Below are 17,119 nucleotides of genomic sequence, written 5' to 3'. Positions count from 1 at the left end.
TCAAGATTGTTCGCCTTTTAAAACCAACCTCCTGAAATGCTTCTAGAGTTTTGATTTCCAGCTGGAGGTCTTACAGACATTTCTGTTTCAAGACAAATCCCATTTCCCCCCATGGCCAGCTGTGTTCTAGGCTCCCAGTCTTTCAGTGTCACTGTACAAAGGCACTAAACAGCATTCATCAGAACTGAGACTACTTTTTGAGGCTGCTTGTGGCTCTGGCTACCCAGATACCATTTAGTGCTGCTGAAACGCAGGTGCCTCTGGGATGAGGTATTGCGCAACCTCCTTGCAGACTTGGGGCAAAGGCAAGTTAAAATGATCCCTTCTACAGCCATTATACAAAATGTTTGTTGCATGCTTGCATAGGCGAATCCTGGGCTAAACTCTGCACTGGGTGACTGAAGGCAAGTGACCTATAAAAAGCCCTTATTATGTTCTCAGGAAAACTGATCGTTAGTTCTCTGAATGGACTCAAAGCCTTTCATTGACTTGGTGAAATTCAACCGACCCAGACTTACTTCTCTAAACAAACATGCTCAGGTTGTCCATGGTGTTTTTTGCAGTTTTCCGGTCGAAACAGACCATTTCTTCTTGTCAGCAATATGTGTGTGGGCCTGGGACCAGGGCTTGGTGATGTTGCCAATTTTCTCCCCCCCCCCCCAGGATTGAAACAGTACAGCTGTGTGTTAGGGCCCATGACCCAGAATCTGGAAGCAACCAAGGAATGAAAATAAGCTGACCTGATATCCAAACTCTAGATGGTTGATAAATGTGAAAAGTTACTACCGATTCTTTGTTTCTTTTATAACCATTGTGTGGCTTAAGTATTACTTTACCTGGCGTTTCATGCTGACCATTTTCCCAAGGGAAACAATCCAGCATTTGGCAAATTGACTGATATAAATTTATACTGTGGAGCTGAAATACACAACCTGATACTCCTATGTTTATTCAAATTCAAGTGCCGATTCTGTCCCTGCACATTTACTCAGAAGTAGGTCTCATTAGTTTAAGTGGAGTTTACTCCTGTGTAAATGTTCATAGTATTGCAGCCTGAGCTCAATGTTTGTTTATCATCCACTCAATCAACAGCAAATGAAGGAAACCAGATTAGAGGTTTAAGAATGCAGTTCTGTGCAAGCATAAGTTGCCCCTGTATTTCGATTTGGTTGATGAGAAACACCCCCCCCCGCCCCAATATTGACAAACTGGTTGCATGTAAGCTTTTCTTCTCCAAGGTGCATCTCAAACATTCTTCCTGGTTCATAGTAGCAACTTACTCAAAAATACATATAATCGGTGTGTTCAGTGATGTTTCTTCGTTTAGAAAATAGGTTTTGATTTGGAGCCTTTGCCTTAATTTCAAGTGAAACTGGCATTCCTTCAACAGAAAATGTAACAGGTAGAAAACAGTGGTGTTCCTCAGACCAGCCCTCCTAAGAGGCCTGGGGCAGAATGTTAATCTGAGACCCGCCCAAGTTTCTTCAGACTGTCAACATACTTCTGTTGCCATTTTTTAAAAATCAATTGAAGTTAGTGCAAACAGAAGTACTAAAGATTGCAAATGCAAAGATTGCAAATGCAGAATATTGAAATAACTCCTGAAGCTGTTTTAGCTGCCCTGAATGAAAAGTATTGATCCATCTAGTCACATTGCATAATGAGCAATGGTGGCATCTCCACATAAAGTTTCTAGGGCAATTGTCCCCACTGCTGCCCCATCCTATTCCAGGGTAAAATCCAAGTACAGCTGAAAACATCCTCTCTATACAGGGCAGGGTTTAAAGGGCAGCCTTGGAGGCCCCCTTCTGACCAGGATTAAGATTCAAAGCAGAGCTGTCGCCAAGGTGCTTTTTCAAAAGGCAACTGGACTTCCTTTGTTTTTGCTTGAAGACGTTTCGCTTCTCATCCAAGAAGCTTCTTCAGTTCTGTGTATGACTGAGAATCTCCACAGACATTTAAAGCAGAGAAAAGTAATTTCAGCTTGCAAGTTATATCTGGACCATCAGGTTTTATATCTGCTCCTCTTCCTCCTCTTCTTCTACGGAGGTCCATTTCCTCCACCATTCTGAAAGGAAAGATGAAAGAGAAGGAAACCCCTAAAGGAGTGCTTTTGGGAGGATCTTGAAGCAGCAGCAGCATTTGCCTGCTTCCCACTTTCCCTAAGAGGTGGATGCAGCCTGCTCCTGGGAGACTCAATCAAGGATATCCTGGAATCATTACTTTCTCGTGTGTTATTAGGGAGGGTGTTGAACGTACTCCAAGAGCTGGAGAGCAATTTCCTAAAGAAGGGTTGACGTCAGAAGGTGGGCTCTCAGGGAGAGTCTTCATGGAAAGTGTTTCCCATCTCCTGGCACTACCCATTCCCTCCAGCCAGGTGCATTTCCCCACCTCTGTTTTCAATTGTCATGTTTCATCCTTCTGATGTTTATTCCTCCTTTTTTGATTGCCCTCCTCCCCTCTTGCCATGGCCTAAAGCCAAGGCGTTTTTACTTTATACTTTCACACTCCTCAAGTGCATTGTGAGTGTCATGGAAACCAATGAGAGAAGTTATAAGTGTTAACAGCATCATAATTAGTCACATAACTAATGAAGGTTTAATAGCAACCAACCTTGTTGCCATACTGCCAAAACAATATTGATGAAAAAGGATAGGTGCATCAAGCAGGCACATCGTTACCCAGATGTGATGTTTTGGAGTACATTCTTGAACCAGAAGAACAAGAACTTGACAAGATATATCACCAGTAATTATTTTGTTAGAGCTGGTAGAAGAACAAAGTAATCTTCTAGGTTTATGTACCTAATTATGTGTGGATTTTCACTGTTGGCCATAATTACTACATCTTATTTTCTTGAAAATAATAAGGTAATAACAGATAACAAAAAAAAGTTACATAAATATGGAATAGCAAAGCGAGAAGAGAAAGAAAGAAGGCATAGAGAAGGGCAAACAGAGAGGGGGGGGATGTTGTCAGTGTTCTTTTGAAGATTAGAGAAAAGCAATCAAAATATTTTTAGGAGACAGAAGACCCAATCTGTAGTCCCCTAAGAGATATACTGGACACTTTGAGAGTCCATCATCACCTCTCACTATCCCTTGTTTTCAATCTATGGATGAGCCATAATAAAACACAGTGGTAAAGCACTTTCCATACATACAAAAGGTCTTAGGCTTTTTGGTGGAGAAAGACCACATCCCTGTCTTAACCAGTTGTGGTCGTCAGTAATACTAAGCTAAATATAGGCTAATATTCTGGGTAGAAACTAGGGCTATTATATACTAATGTCTCTTCCTTGGATCTTATGGGCAAAGGAAAGTCCATCTGTTGTGAGACTAGTAGACTTCCTTGGGCAGTTAGTTGGTCACCGTGAGAACATAGTGCTGGACCAGATGGGCCAGAGGTCTGATCTAGCAGGTCACTACCCATGCTCTTATGTTCTTCTATCTCTGAGCATATGGGAAGATAATGATTATACAACTAAACTGTGTGGAAAGCTACATGAATAAGGGCAGCAAATTTTAATGGACCTGTGTCCTCCATTTTTCTGCTCAGAAAAGCCCATTATGGCACAGAGCTAGATAGGGACTCCCTTTCCCTAAGGACATCTATCGATCCTACAAAATCAGATAGGATGGGTGTAGTCCAAGTCCCTTCCCTCTTGCCATCTGATGGGAGCTTAGAAGTGTGCTTTTTCTGTGGCAGCCTCTTCCCTATGGAACACTCTGCCCTCAGCCCTGTACTCTCCCAGCCTTCCATAAAGCTTTTAAGACCTGACTTTTCCCTCAATTGCTGGGACAAGATTAGATAATTGTACATTGGAAGTTTGATGGTGCCAGGTTTTTATGAAAATGTATGGCTAATATACATAGAAACATATATGGAAATTAATTATTCCAGATGTTATTTATTTGTTGAAGTCCATGCATCTTAAAGTTGCAAAATTGGGAACCCCATGCTAGCACTTCTCCTGCAGCATTATCCTATTTAATGAGCATTTAATTGGTCTCTGGTGCTTTTTTATTTGACAGCTGATCCACTATGCAGGTAAATTCCTTAATATTTATTTACCTATTTCAGATATTTTCTGTGAAAATGTTAATTTGTTCATTTGCTCATTTGATCTAGTGGTGAAGGTGGAATTCAGGTCCCACCTTAGCCATGAAAGCCAGCTGGGAGGCCTTGGGCCAGTCCTTCTCAGCTCAACTCATGGATTTTTTTTTATTGTGGGGGAAATAGGAGGAAGATGTGTTGGATATGTTTGGCACCTTGGCTTGTTTGTAAAAATAATAAAGGAGGGATACAAATAAATAGAACTTGTAAGTTTCTCTGTAATTTCTTTGGTCTTAAAAAGTTTCCCTTTTCTCCTTCCTTTTTATATTTTTCTAGAATATTGTTGACATTATTGACTAAGATATTTATCCTTGTCTCTTTTTGCTTAATATAAGAAGTTTGCATTCATACAAAGTTCTTACATACATACATACACACTTTTGTTACTTAAAGTCCTCCATCCTCCATCTTTTCCTAATTATGATGACAGTTTGTTCTGAAAGCAACCTACATCTTTTCTTCTTTGAAATATGGGATGTTTCTTTACATTATACTTATATTGTGAGGCATGTTCTCCAACTCTAATGGAGCCCATTTAGCTGCAAGATAAAAGAGGATGATTTTTTCCCCCTTTTAAATATCTAATTTTCTTGGTCTGGGATTTTGAAAGAGGAAATCGTTTGAATGGAAACTTCAGACAGATTTGTTTAGTTCAGATGAAAAGAGAAAAAGAAAAAAAATGATTTGTTTTGAAGGTTTTTTCCATTATATATTTCTAAAACTCTTGCTGTCAATACCTTTTAAGTTTTAACTAGGCAACATACAGCAACAATTTTTGAACCAAGGTACTAACTTACATTGGGCTAACTTACAGAATATGGCCAAAATCTGGGACACAACTCCTTAGGAAATGAAATTTGGGGAACTTTTGGCCACCTCACCTATTGGTTGTGCTGAGCTGCTGCTGCAGTCACATGATCTTCATTTTCAATGTTGTGTGACAGTTTCCCAGCCAGTCTTGCAATCCCTTGCTCCCTCCCCCAACCATCAGCAGCTGCTTACCTGCCTGTTGGGAAGGGAAGGGAAGGGAAGGGAAAGGAAAGGAAAGGAAAGGAAAGGAAAGGAAAGGAAAGGAAAGGAAAGGAAAGGAAAGGAAAGGAAAGGAAAGGAAAGGAAAGGAAAGGAAAGTTCCAATACACCCTGCCAAATTCTCACAAGGAAACTCAATGGGGAAACTGGCAGGAAGTCAGAAGTTGTTCCTGCTCCCACTGTTTTTTGTTTGCTCTTGGTCTTTCTGTTTCTTTGTTTAGACAGAAAAATATTTCTGAAACGATGATTCAATGGGGCATGAGCTGTCTAGTATTTACTATTTTTGTATTTGTTTTTGTTGGAAATGGGGGTAGGGAGGGTTATACTGTAATTTTGGCATTTCCATTCTGGAAATCTATGTTTTTCTAGTTGCTTTACTTTCTCCTCTCTTATTTTTATTGTTTTCCTTTTTTTCTGGTTATTTTTAAAAAATATATTTTTCAAATTTGCTCTAAAATACTTTCTAAAACTCCTTTTTTTCTTTTTATTCTATTTGGGAGTTTTAATTGCGTGGGTATAGGTGTTCATGTCTAATGTGGCCTCAGTCATATAAACATTACTTTTTTACTTCAGTCTTGACTCAGTTTTATATTATGTCATTTTTAGTGGTTTCCTGGACTACTAAAAGCCATAGGTGACTTTCCAAGAGTAAACACATTTTTAGTAAACTAAGTCATTTAAAACCCGAAGCTGCATTTTTACAAGAAACGCACATTCTCTCACAGGAAACCCAGGGATGAATCTGTCAATCTGGCCACTTCTCTGTTGCCATTCCTGTCCTTCTACTAGTATAGAGAGACAAAGGAACATAGTTTTGTCAATGAAGGCTCCCTGAAAAATGTGTCTTATGACCATTTTTCACAGTTACAACCTTTGCAGCATCCCCATGATTGTCTGAACAAAATTCAGATGCTTGGCAACTGGTTCATATTTATAACCATTGCTGTATTCCAAGGTCATGCGATCACCTTTTGTGAACTTCTGGCAAACAAAGTCAATGGGGAAGCCAAATTCACTTAACAACTGGGTTACTAAGTTATCCATTGTAGTGATTCACTTAACAACTTTGGCAAGAAAGGTCATAAAATGGAGCAAAACTCACTTAATAAATGTTTCAGTTAATTGTGGTCGCAAATCGAGGACTATCTGTAAAGTGTACCACAATCTATAAAGAATACATGTCGGTCCAGAAGGATGCCTGAGTTCAAGAAGATTTACTCTTGTCAAGTAAATTTATTTATTTATTTAATTCAACTTATATACCGCCCTTCTCCCCAGGGGGACTCAGGGCGGTGGACAGCCAAACTTAAAACACATATAGTACAAAAGTTAAGAAAAAACTAAAATAAATTAAATCATCAGCATTTCCAATTTAAAATCCCAAGTCTGCAAAATTGAAAAGTTCCCAATTTAAAACCCAGAATCAATAAAATCGAAAATTTAAAAACCCCATTAAAACCATTTAAGCTAGGCCAGCTTGTTGGAATAAATAAGTCTTCAGGGCCTTTCGGAAAGCGCGGAGGTCCGGGATCAGTCGTATTCCAGGAGGTAGCTCATTCCACAGGTTGGGTGCCCCCACAGAGAAGGCTCTCCCCTGTGGGCCGCAAGCCGACATTGCTTGGCCGACGGCACCCTGAGGAGGCCCTCTCTGTGCCAGCGTACTGGCCAGTGGGAGGTTATCGGTAGCAGCAGGCGGTCTCGCAGGTATCCCGGCCCTATGCCATGGAGCGCTTTAAAGGTGAGAACCAACACCTTGAAGCGCACCCGGAAGACCACTGGGAGCCAGTGCAGCTCGCACAGGAGAGGTGTTACGTGGGAACGCCCTGTGGCTCCCATAATCACCCGCGCGGCTGCATTCTGGACCAGTTGGAGCCTCCGGGTGCACCTCAAGGGGAGCCCCATGTAGAAAGCATTACAATAGTCCAGGCGAGACGTGACGAGGGCATGGGTGACTGTGCATAAGGAGTCCCAATCCAGAAAAGGGCGCAACTGGCGCATCAGGTGGACCTGATAGAAGGCCCCCCTGGCCACGGCCGACATATGCCCTTCCAAAGACAGCCGTGAATCCAAGAGGACACCCAAGTTGCGAGCCCCCTCTGTGGGGGCCAGTAACTCACCCCCAATAGCCAGTGATGGCACCAGCGGGCTATACCAGGACGCCGGCATCCACAGTCACTCGGTCTTGGAAGGGTTGAATCGAAGCCTGTTCCTCCCCATCCAGACCTGCACGGCTTCAAGGCACTGGGACATTACTTTGAGGGCATCATTGGGGTGGTCAGGGGTGGAGATGTACAGCTGAGTATCATCAGCGTACAGTTGGCAATGCACCCCAAAACCACAGATGATCTCACCCAGCGGCTTCACATAAATGTTGAACAGGAGCGGCGAGAGGAATGACCCTTGCGGCATCCCGCAAACGAGGCGCCTCGAGGTCGACCTCTGTCCCCCTGCCAACACAGACTGTGACCGGTCGGAGAGATAGGAGGAGAACCACCACAGCATGATGCCTCCCACCCCCAAGCCCTCCAACCGACACAGCATGATACCATGGTCGATGGTATCAAAAGCTGCTGAGAGATTGAACAGGACCAGGACAGAGGAGCAACCCCCGTCCTGAGCCCTCCAGAGATCATCCACCAATGCGACCAATGCCGTCCCCGTGCTGTACCCAGGCCTGAAGCCGGACTGGCACGGATCTAGATAGACGGTTTCATCCAGGTACTGCGGGAACTGTCGCGCAATCACACTCTCAACAACCTTCGCAATAAAGCAAAGGTTGGAGACAGGACGGTAATTTGCCAGAACAGCCAGGTCCAGAGAAGGCTTCTTAAGGAGGGGCCTCACCACCGCCTCTTTCAAATGTGTAGGATGCCTGGATTTAAAAATATTCTATTATTGCAGGCTAGCTATGCCTTCTGTTACAAAATGGAGATGACAAACACTGTCTGCTAACCTGCAGATAATCCCACAGGGAGAGAAACTGTACCTGTAGTAATAACCTGAGACTGGAAAAGACTCAGAGAAGGGATTTGCACCCAAGGTCTTCAATAAGGAGGGGAGGTTGTAATGGGCCAAGAAACTGAAAGGAAGTTATTAATCTTGAAACAGGACAATGCCGAAGAGGGAGAACAGCTAGTAGGCATACACTGAATTAGGCAATCTCGGATTGCCAAAAGATTCAGGGTCCAGGATGATTCAAGACCACCGAAGTGGAACTCCTATGTTAGAGAGAGAAGGAATCAGCAAGGGGTTCTGTCTACCTAGCATTGATACCCAGAGAGAGGCAAGAATCCAAAGGCATGAGAAAAAAAAAAGATAAATGTGTCATAGATGTGATAGAGGTTTTAAGTTTAATTGAAAACCCCTGACTGATTTTCTGGAGATTTATGTTGTTAGTTGTGAAGTTGTGTCCCACCCAACGCGACCCCATGGACAATATTCCTCCAGGCCTTCCTACCATCCTCCGGAGTCCATTTAAACTCACACCTACTGCTTCAGTGACCCCATCCAGCCACCTCGTTCTTTGTTGTCCCATTCTTCTTTTGCCCTCAATCTCTCCCAGCATTAGGCTCTTCTCCAGTGAGTCCTTCCTTCTCATTAGGTGGCCAAAATATTTGACTGGAGAATTTAGTAATATCCATATATTTTAGCTACAGCTTAGGATAGGCACACTGCCATATTGGCAGACTCAAGCAGGGAGATAGTTAACCTTGAAGTAGTAGAGCAATTAAGCCATTAAGTAATTCACTGCATTCCATTCTCCTTGGAAAGCAGATGCCAAAAGAGGGAGAGGGAGCTGATGTCTGGTATGGTTTGACTGAATCCACCTGCATTCAATTATGTGGCTGGCAGAATCGTAGAGAAACCAGTGTCTTTCTATCCCTGATATGCTACACATAAGGATTCACAAGGAAGACCTTGTGTGCTATGATGGTCTGATCAATCCTGAGAATCTATAATACTTACCATCAGATGTAATTCTGCATTCAAATTTTATTTCATACAGTGCAGTGTGCACATCTGTCAGAGAATTCATAAGTGAAGTCTATTAATTAAATTAAATTGATTTAATTTTGAGTTAGTATGCCTAGTAACTTTCCCAAGTTGGTTGTCTCGTGTGTTGAATTAAAACTCCTGTAACGTCTAACAGACCAGTTTATATTTATTTATTTATAAATACAGAAATAATAGTTCTAAATAGAAGTTAATCCCATGAATATTTGTACTAAAGGCCTATACTATGCTCTAGAATCTTCTCCTAGTAGAACTTTTAAACAGCAAATGTCATCTTTCTTTTAACCTTTTTTTTTTTTTTTTGGCTTCTATTTTGCCTTCAGTTGCATTTTTATTGCTAAATAAAAATAGCCACAAGGTGGAGACCAGGAGACGTGATCCAGCTGAGTGCTTCCCCCCCACACCTCTCTCCTCCCCACTCTCTCTTGTGTGTGTGTGTTTGTGTGTGTGTGTATGTGTTTAGGGAAGTTCTTTCCCCCAGGCTAAAAAAAATATTCTTAGCTTTTTCTGATCCTACTTAGCATGCAGAGAAGTGAATCCTCTTCCTCACCAAAGGCTGCATAGATAGCACACAATCACAGTGGCTGAAAATCACAGTGGCTGATTATAGTGTCCCATTTTTTTTTTTTAACAGAAGAGCAATGTCTCTTGCAAGTCCCTGATGGAGAGACAGATCCCCAAATCTGAACAGATAACAAAATAATAAAGATTGAAAATCAGATGGATTGTGATACAGGATTTCGATAAGAGAAAAGTGAGTAAATTGACATTTGAAATTAGAGAACAGGAAGACAAACAATATTATAAGATATGGGATTTATTTTATCAATGGCTCGATAATAAAACATGGAAATGAAATATGAAATGAATGTAATAATATAATATATGAAAATAATTTTTATGGGATGAAAATGCCGCTGATAAATAAATGACAAATGAGAATATTAATATAAAGATATATATTAGATTGATAATATGAGAAATTAGAAAATTAGTAAATTATGAACATGGGATGAAGCACAAAAGATTTGTAACCAACCGACACTGCTTGCAATTGTATTGGATGATGGATGTTTTATGTTTTGTTTAAAAATTAAAAAAAAATTTCAAAAAAAAGAGAGAAAAGTGTCGGGGACCAACACTATTAAAAGTGTTTGCCATGCTGTTATTAATAGGCAGCGTGTTTATCAGAGTCGCTTTCGCAGGTATAGGCATCTGGTGACCTGGCTCTGCCGATGGGCCACTTAATCCCAAGGGGCTTGTAATGGGAGCATTAGCCTAAACTTTCCATATGCTCCATTTTTATCCTGTTTGTAGGAAATCTCCACACACACAAACCCTTTGTTTACAATAGTTATTGAAACCCAAGTCAGAGGAGGGAAAAATAGAAGTTGGCAAAGGGCCATGTTTACAAGCTCTGTTAAGAATGTCGCTAAGGGAGCAATCCTATTCCTATTTATCTGAAGCAAGCCCCCTGACCTAAGCGGATCTTCTTTTAGAACAGCCATCTGTATGATTGCCATGTTTCTGGATTGTTGCCTATGACTGATCCACAGCTCCAAACCTCACCCAGCTCCTGGTCCTTAAACTGTTTCGGTAGCTGGAATGAGAGCTCAGACTAAAAGATGGAGAACTGGAAAGGGAAAAATAGTGTCATCCCATTTCATAGAGTTTCTAGCTCTGGCTGTGTAATAGCTCTTGCCCTGTTGCAGCCTCCTGTTGCGGTACACAAACCACCAGTCCAAGATCTGCATCTAGGAATACACAATTTGTCTCTTAGGTATTTATGCTGATTTGCACTCCCCCAAAGCTAACATCCACTGCTTTTGCTATGGTTTCCCGAGTGACAATCCAGCACTCTGAGTGGCGACAGACAACCTTTCCATTCTTCAGAATTCGGATGTGCACATGCATGGTACATGCACCTAGACTCCTCCACAGTGCTGTGTATGTGTGTGTGTGTCAAGGAACTGCAGGGCTGATGCAAAGAGAGCTGCTTGCACACAGGCTCCTTTGTCCTACAAGGAGGTTTGCCAAAAGGAAACTGCCTGAAGGTTCCACAAGCATCCCAGGAATCTACAGTGCACACAAGCTGATGGATATATGGATAGGTGAGCAGCAAGAAGGAAGCTTGGGGTGGCCTCCTAGTGTATATATGGTCATTTTTCAGACAGGCAGCAAAAAGGATCACACCACTCCACAGAATTCAGATACTCCAGGTTAGGTATAGGTGTCTGTTCTCCAGGTTAGAAACATGCAGCCTAGATGTAGCACTCTTTGGCATGGGGGTGGAGCAGAGGTGGGTTTCAGCAGGTTCTGACCAGTTCTGGAGAACCGGTAGCGGAAATTTTGAGTAGTTCAGAGAACCGGTAGTGAAAATTCTGACTGGCCCCGCCCGCATCTATTCTCTGCCTCCCAAGTCCCAGCTGATCAGGAGGGAATGGAGATTTTACAATATCCTTCCCTGGAGTGGGATAGGAATGGAGATTTTATAGTATCCTTCCCCTGCTATGCCCAGCAAGCCATGCCATGCCACGCCCACCAAGCCACGCCTACAGAACCGGTAGTAAAAATTTTTGAAACCCACAGTGGGGTGGAGGGACTTGTGGGTCAGGGGCGTTTCCCTGAGAGCTTCTATTTGCACACAGGTATACATTGGCAAGACAATTCTGGCTTCATCTGCTCTCAGCAGTAAGCAGGATTCTCTCAAGTTCCAAACCTCTCTCCCCATTTCCCAGTCTCTCCCTGCTCCACCCCCTACAATATTTTTTGACTTGCTCACTTTGTAGAGATAGATCACCCAACATTTCCTTGTTCCCTAAAGTTCAGCATACCATAGCAACAGCCAACATCCTACTGGAAACAGTAAACAGAAGAACTGTCTAGCCCAGTGCTTTTTGAACCTTTGCAACTTTAAAATGTGTGAATGTCAAGTTGCAGAGCATACATTCTTTGAGTTTGGGTGATCATGGGTAGAGTAAGATTTTAAAGAAGTTAAGGAACTGTACACAGGTAAATCACAAGATGTATTTGTAGTATAATGTTTTGGGCATATCCAGGAAGTTCTATGTTCGGGGATGGAATATTTCATCATAACCGACTGGTGTGTGCCCAATTCCAAGGCAAATATTGTGCTGTATAAGCAGGAAAACTGACGTATGGAGTGGTCTGTGAAAGTCCAATGTGTTTGGAATGGCAATGAGAAAGTAGGAAAAGGCAGATCATAACTTGAATGGGATGAGATATTGTTTTGTTCTCGGGCTGGGAAGGAATTTGGGATTTTTTGCTTTAAAAAAAATTGGTGTGAAGACTTATTTGGAGGCTCCCATTATTGAATGCATTTCTCATCTGAGACCAGGGGTGAAATGCTCCCGGTTCGGACCGGATCGTCCGATCCGGTAGCGATGGAGGCGGGTGGTTCGGAGAACCGGTAGCAAAAATCCTTGCCCTCCCCCCATGCCCAGCTGAACTGCACGATCATCAGAGGCTTTTTTTTTTTTTAAAAAAGCATTTTTTCTACAACCTCTTCGGCTGAAAAAATGCTTTTAAAAGTAAAAAAAAAATCCTCTGATGTTCGCAGGGCTCATCTGGGATCGTCAGAGACTTTTAAAAGCACTTTTTCTACAACCACTTTGGCCAAAGAGATTGTTTGAAAAAAAATGCCTTTCAAAGCCTCTGACGATCCTAGCTGAATTGCCTGATCGGCAGAGGCTTTTTTTCTTTTAAAAGCCTCTGCCTATCAGGCAACTCAGCTGGGAGATTGTCAGAGGCTTTTAAAAGAAAAAAAGCCTCTGCCGATCAGGCAACTCAGTTAGGACCATCAGAGGCTTTTAAAAGCATTTTTTTACAACCTCTTCAGCCGAAGTGGTTGTAAAAAATGCTTTTAAAAGCCTCTGACGATCCCAGCTGAGTTGTCTAATCGTCAGAGCCTTTTAAAATGGTTTTAAAAGTAAAAAAAAAAATGTTGGCCACGCCCACCCAGTCACATTACTCCCCCACCAAGCCACGCCCACAGAACTAGTAGTAACAAATTTTAGATTTCACCACTGTCTGAGACTGAAGAAAATTTGTACTTGCAGCTTTCAGCATCAAGAAAAGAGAAAAGAACAGATTCCCACCTATAGTTGAAGAGGTTCAAGATGCTCAACCCTGCCCTAGGCTTAAGGTTTGCATGTTGAAAAAATAGTACTTTTCTTGTCCTTTAGCTTTCTTATGTGCCTGAATTACATATTGGTATTATTTATTTTCTTTCCTTAATGTTTTCAGAAACTTTACCCCAAAGCTTTGTAGATCACTTGCACAATGTAGATAATCTTTAGAATTACAGTCAGTCATATTGGAAGTCTAAGTCTATGTTAAATAAAAATGGAATAGATTACCATTTTGGTATTTTTAGGTATTGCTGTGTTCAAATAAGCTACAAATGTTTACCTTCTTAAAGATAAATATTAATCAAAAGTGTAATCGCAAATCTGAGCTAAGTGCCATTGTGAATATTTCCTAGTATATTAAAAATCAGTCATAGATGAGCATCTATTGTATTCATGAAATTAATATTCAAGAATCAATAATCAGATAAAAAAGTAATTAAATACAGAGAATTCAAAATATTCTGACCTGTAAAAATGAATCAAAATGCCTAATTTTTAAAAGCACTTTTGTTTGGTAAGTAGCAATGGGAATGGCATTCCCTGGTAGGGCATCGAAAGTGGAGGAAGAGTTCCCCTTGTAAAGATTCTGACTTCTGGTTTTGATAAAGGTCTCCAGATCATTACTTCAAAGTTTACTAAAATTATAAAAAATGGTTGCTGGAACTGGGTATGTCTAGTTTAATGAAAAGAAGGACATGGGGTGACATGATAGCAGTGTTCCAATATCTCAGGGGCTGCCACAAAGAAGAGGGAGTCAAGCTATTCTCCAAAGCACCTGAGAGTAGGACAAGAAGCAATGGGTGGAAACTAATCAAGGACAGAAGCAACTTAGAACTAAGGAGAAATTTCCTGACAGTTAGAACAATTAATCAGTGGAACAACTTGCCTCCAGAAGTTGTAAATGCTCCAACACTGGAAGTTTTAAAGAAGAGATTAGATAACCATTTGTCTGAAGTGGTGTAGGGTTTCCTGCCTAAGCAGGGGGTTGGACTAAAAGACCTCCAGGGTCCCTTCCAACCCTGTTATTCTATTCTATTCTATTCTATTCTATTCTATTCTATTCTATTCTATTCTATTCTATTCTATTCTATTCTATTCTATTCTATTCTATTCTATTCTATTCTATTCAGCTGAAGAATGCATCATCTGGCTATAACATGTCTTCTCACCTGTTCCTTAAATTATTATTTTCTCTAATGAGCTGTTGGAGCACAGTGATTAGAATGCAGTACTGCAGGCTACTTCTGCTGACTGCCGGCTGTCTGCAGTTCAGCAGTTTGAATCTCGCCAGGCTCAAGGTTGATTCAGCCTTCCATCCTTCCAAGGTGGGTAAAATGTGGACTCATATTGTTGGGGTCAATATGCTGACTCTGTAAACTTAGAGAGGGCTATAAAGCAATGTGAAGCAATTTATAAGTTTAAGTGCTATTGCTATGTTCCAAAGGTACTGCATGTTATGTTTTATAAATGTAATTCTTTTCCAATCAAAATACTGGAGAAGTCATTTTAACAAAGTGCAATAGGGGGTAGACATTTCTCTTTCTCCCAGAGCAATATTGGACCATCTAGTGGAACATTAAATATACATGCACACACGTACATACGTACATATGTATCCCAGAGAGCAACACAGAGTTGCAGTTTGTCAACAGAAAAAAAGCCCAGAAGCTTGTGAATGAGATTTCACAGAACCAGGGCTGCAGAACAACTTAGTTTACGTAGGTAAAACCTGGCTAGAAAGAATATGTACATATGTATGTATGTACGTATATATGTATGTATGTATGTATGTATGTATGTATGTATAATCTCCTGTGCAGATGGAAAAGCAAATGTAGATACTGTATGGGAGTGAATTATGAAAGGCTTACAATATAATCTGCCCAGGAGTCTTCATTTTTCATGACGCCACAGGAAATTTTATTAATTTTTTTCTGAAACTTATTTTTAAAAGTCATTCAGAAATATCCATTTGGTATTACTGTTTAACTTTCTTTCCACTACTAAATTCAGGAGATGCTTTTTAAACTGGAAAGCTTAAGACAAATCTAAAAAACTTCAAGCAAGAAGTTCTTAGCAACTGTCCCCACCTTTTGGCCAGTTTCCCATACAGATCAAACATTCTTAGAAATGAACATCAACTATGTCTCTCTGATGAGTTTTAACAAATACAAAGTTTTAGACATGGAACCTTCTTTTTCACCCTCACTCTCACTAAACTCAGAGTGTAGGCTAATGTATAGAATTGAGAGCTAAGATGCAATAGAATTACAATTATATTAGCAGAAGACTCTTTATCTCTTAGAGACATATTATAAAATTAAAAAGTTTAAAAAATAGATCTTTTTTATCCCAGAAATGTAGGAAGAAGGCATATGTTTGATAAAAGAAGGTCCAATCTTCAAAGGCTGGGAGGTTTGAGAAAAGCAGAAACAAACCAGAGTATCCTGGGGTGAAATCAAAGTTGTTGGGAAAGGAAGAGTATTTGATAGGATAAATTGGAGGCAAAAGAGTATTACTTGTGAAAGCTCAAGTATGCCTCCCTAGATCTCTGGCTATGCCTAGGCATGTGCTTCAGAGAATTGCTTTGGAGGATGCTCTTTGAGTGGATGTGAAATAATTCCATGAAATCAGAATAGCCAAAAAGAAATATCTGAAAACAAAAAATGGTATAAGCCTTAGAAGCAGGGGTGAAATCCAGCAGGTTCTGACAGGTTCTGGAGAACTGGTAGTGGAAATTTTGAGTAGTTTGGAGAACCAGCAAATACCTCCTCTGGCTGCTCCCAGAGTGGGGTGGGAATGGAGATTTTGCAATATCCTTCCCCCCGGAATGGGGAGGGAATGGAGATTTTGTAGTATCATTCCCCTGCCACACACACCAAGCCACGCCCACCAAGCTACACCACGCCCACCAATCCATGCCCACAGAACCGGTAGTAAAAAACATTTGAAAATCACCACTGCTTAGAACTATAGACAAAAAAGGAAGGTATACATTTATTTTAGCTTGAAATGCCTTTTGTAGTGGGGGGGGGGAGAGATTATTAAACAGAATCTCTTCAGAATTTAGAAACCATTTTGTTGCCATAGTCATGGTACAAGCCCAGAGTCTATCCACTTCCATTAACTCTCAGTACCCAGGCATGGCAGCTGGGAGGAGCTGTCCAAACTAGTCGGTGCTGGATTTCTGATGGGCTCTTCTTATCTTCTCAGGTGCATGTTATAACAGCCTCTTGTTTTCCTTTGAAAGCTATAAAGCAGTATGAGCCAAGCTGAAAGATTCTAACATTGTGTAACATTTTGTTTGCAGTGTTGTGCAAGCAACTTGCAAGTGTTGTGAGATGTTGATTTGGCATGTTTCAGAAGACTAGGCAACAGCGGCTGAGCTGAGCATAGATTATAAGAAGTAAGGTTATAAGAGAAGGACACAATACTCATAAGTCACCAAACACTGGTTACAAGTTGACAAAAATATGCCCCTTAGTGTAAGTAAACTAATACATTTCCTTATGCATCAGCAAACATCGAGTCCTCAAGTGTTAAGTAATTCTAAATCCATGTTTAAACCTGTCCCAAAGCTTCAGTAAAAAGTGACAGATTGGACTCACTTCACAGAATCATAGAATGGGAAGGGTACATCAGTTGGAACGGGTCATCGAGCAAGTCCCTTGCTCAAAGCAAGGATCTAAATTAAAGCCACTCAATGGCTGTGCAGCCCCTACTTGTGGTGGTGGGAGGGAGAAGATTTCTTTTACTTCTCTGGCTAATTGCCTCCCCTGTTAAACTGCTCTTAAATTAGGAAGCTTTTT

This window comes from Pantherophis guttatus, chromosome 2 (assembly GCF_059756535.1).
Source record: "Pantherophis guttatus breed Tessera chromosome 2, ASM5975653v1, whole genome shotgun sequence".
In the NCBI taxonomy this organism is placed as follows: domain Eukaryota; kingdom Metazoa; phylum Chordata; class Lepidosauria; order Squamata; family Colubridae; genus Pantherophis; species Pantherophis guttatus.
Note: the sequence above shows the minus strand (reverse complement) of the source record.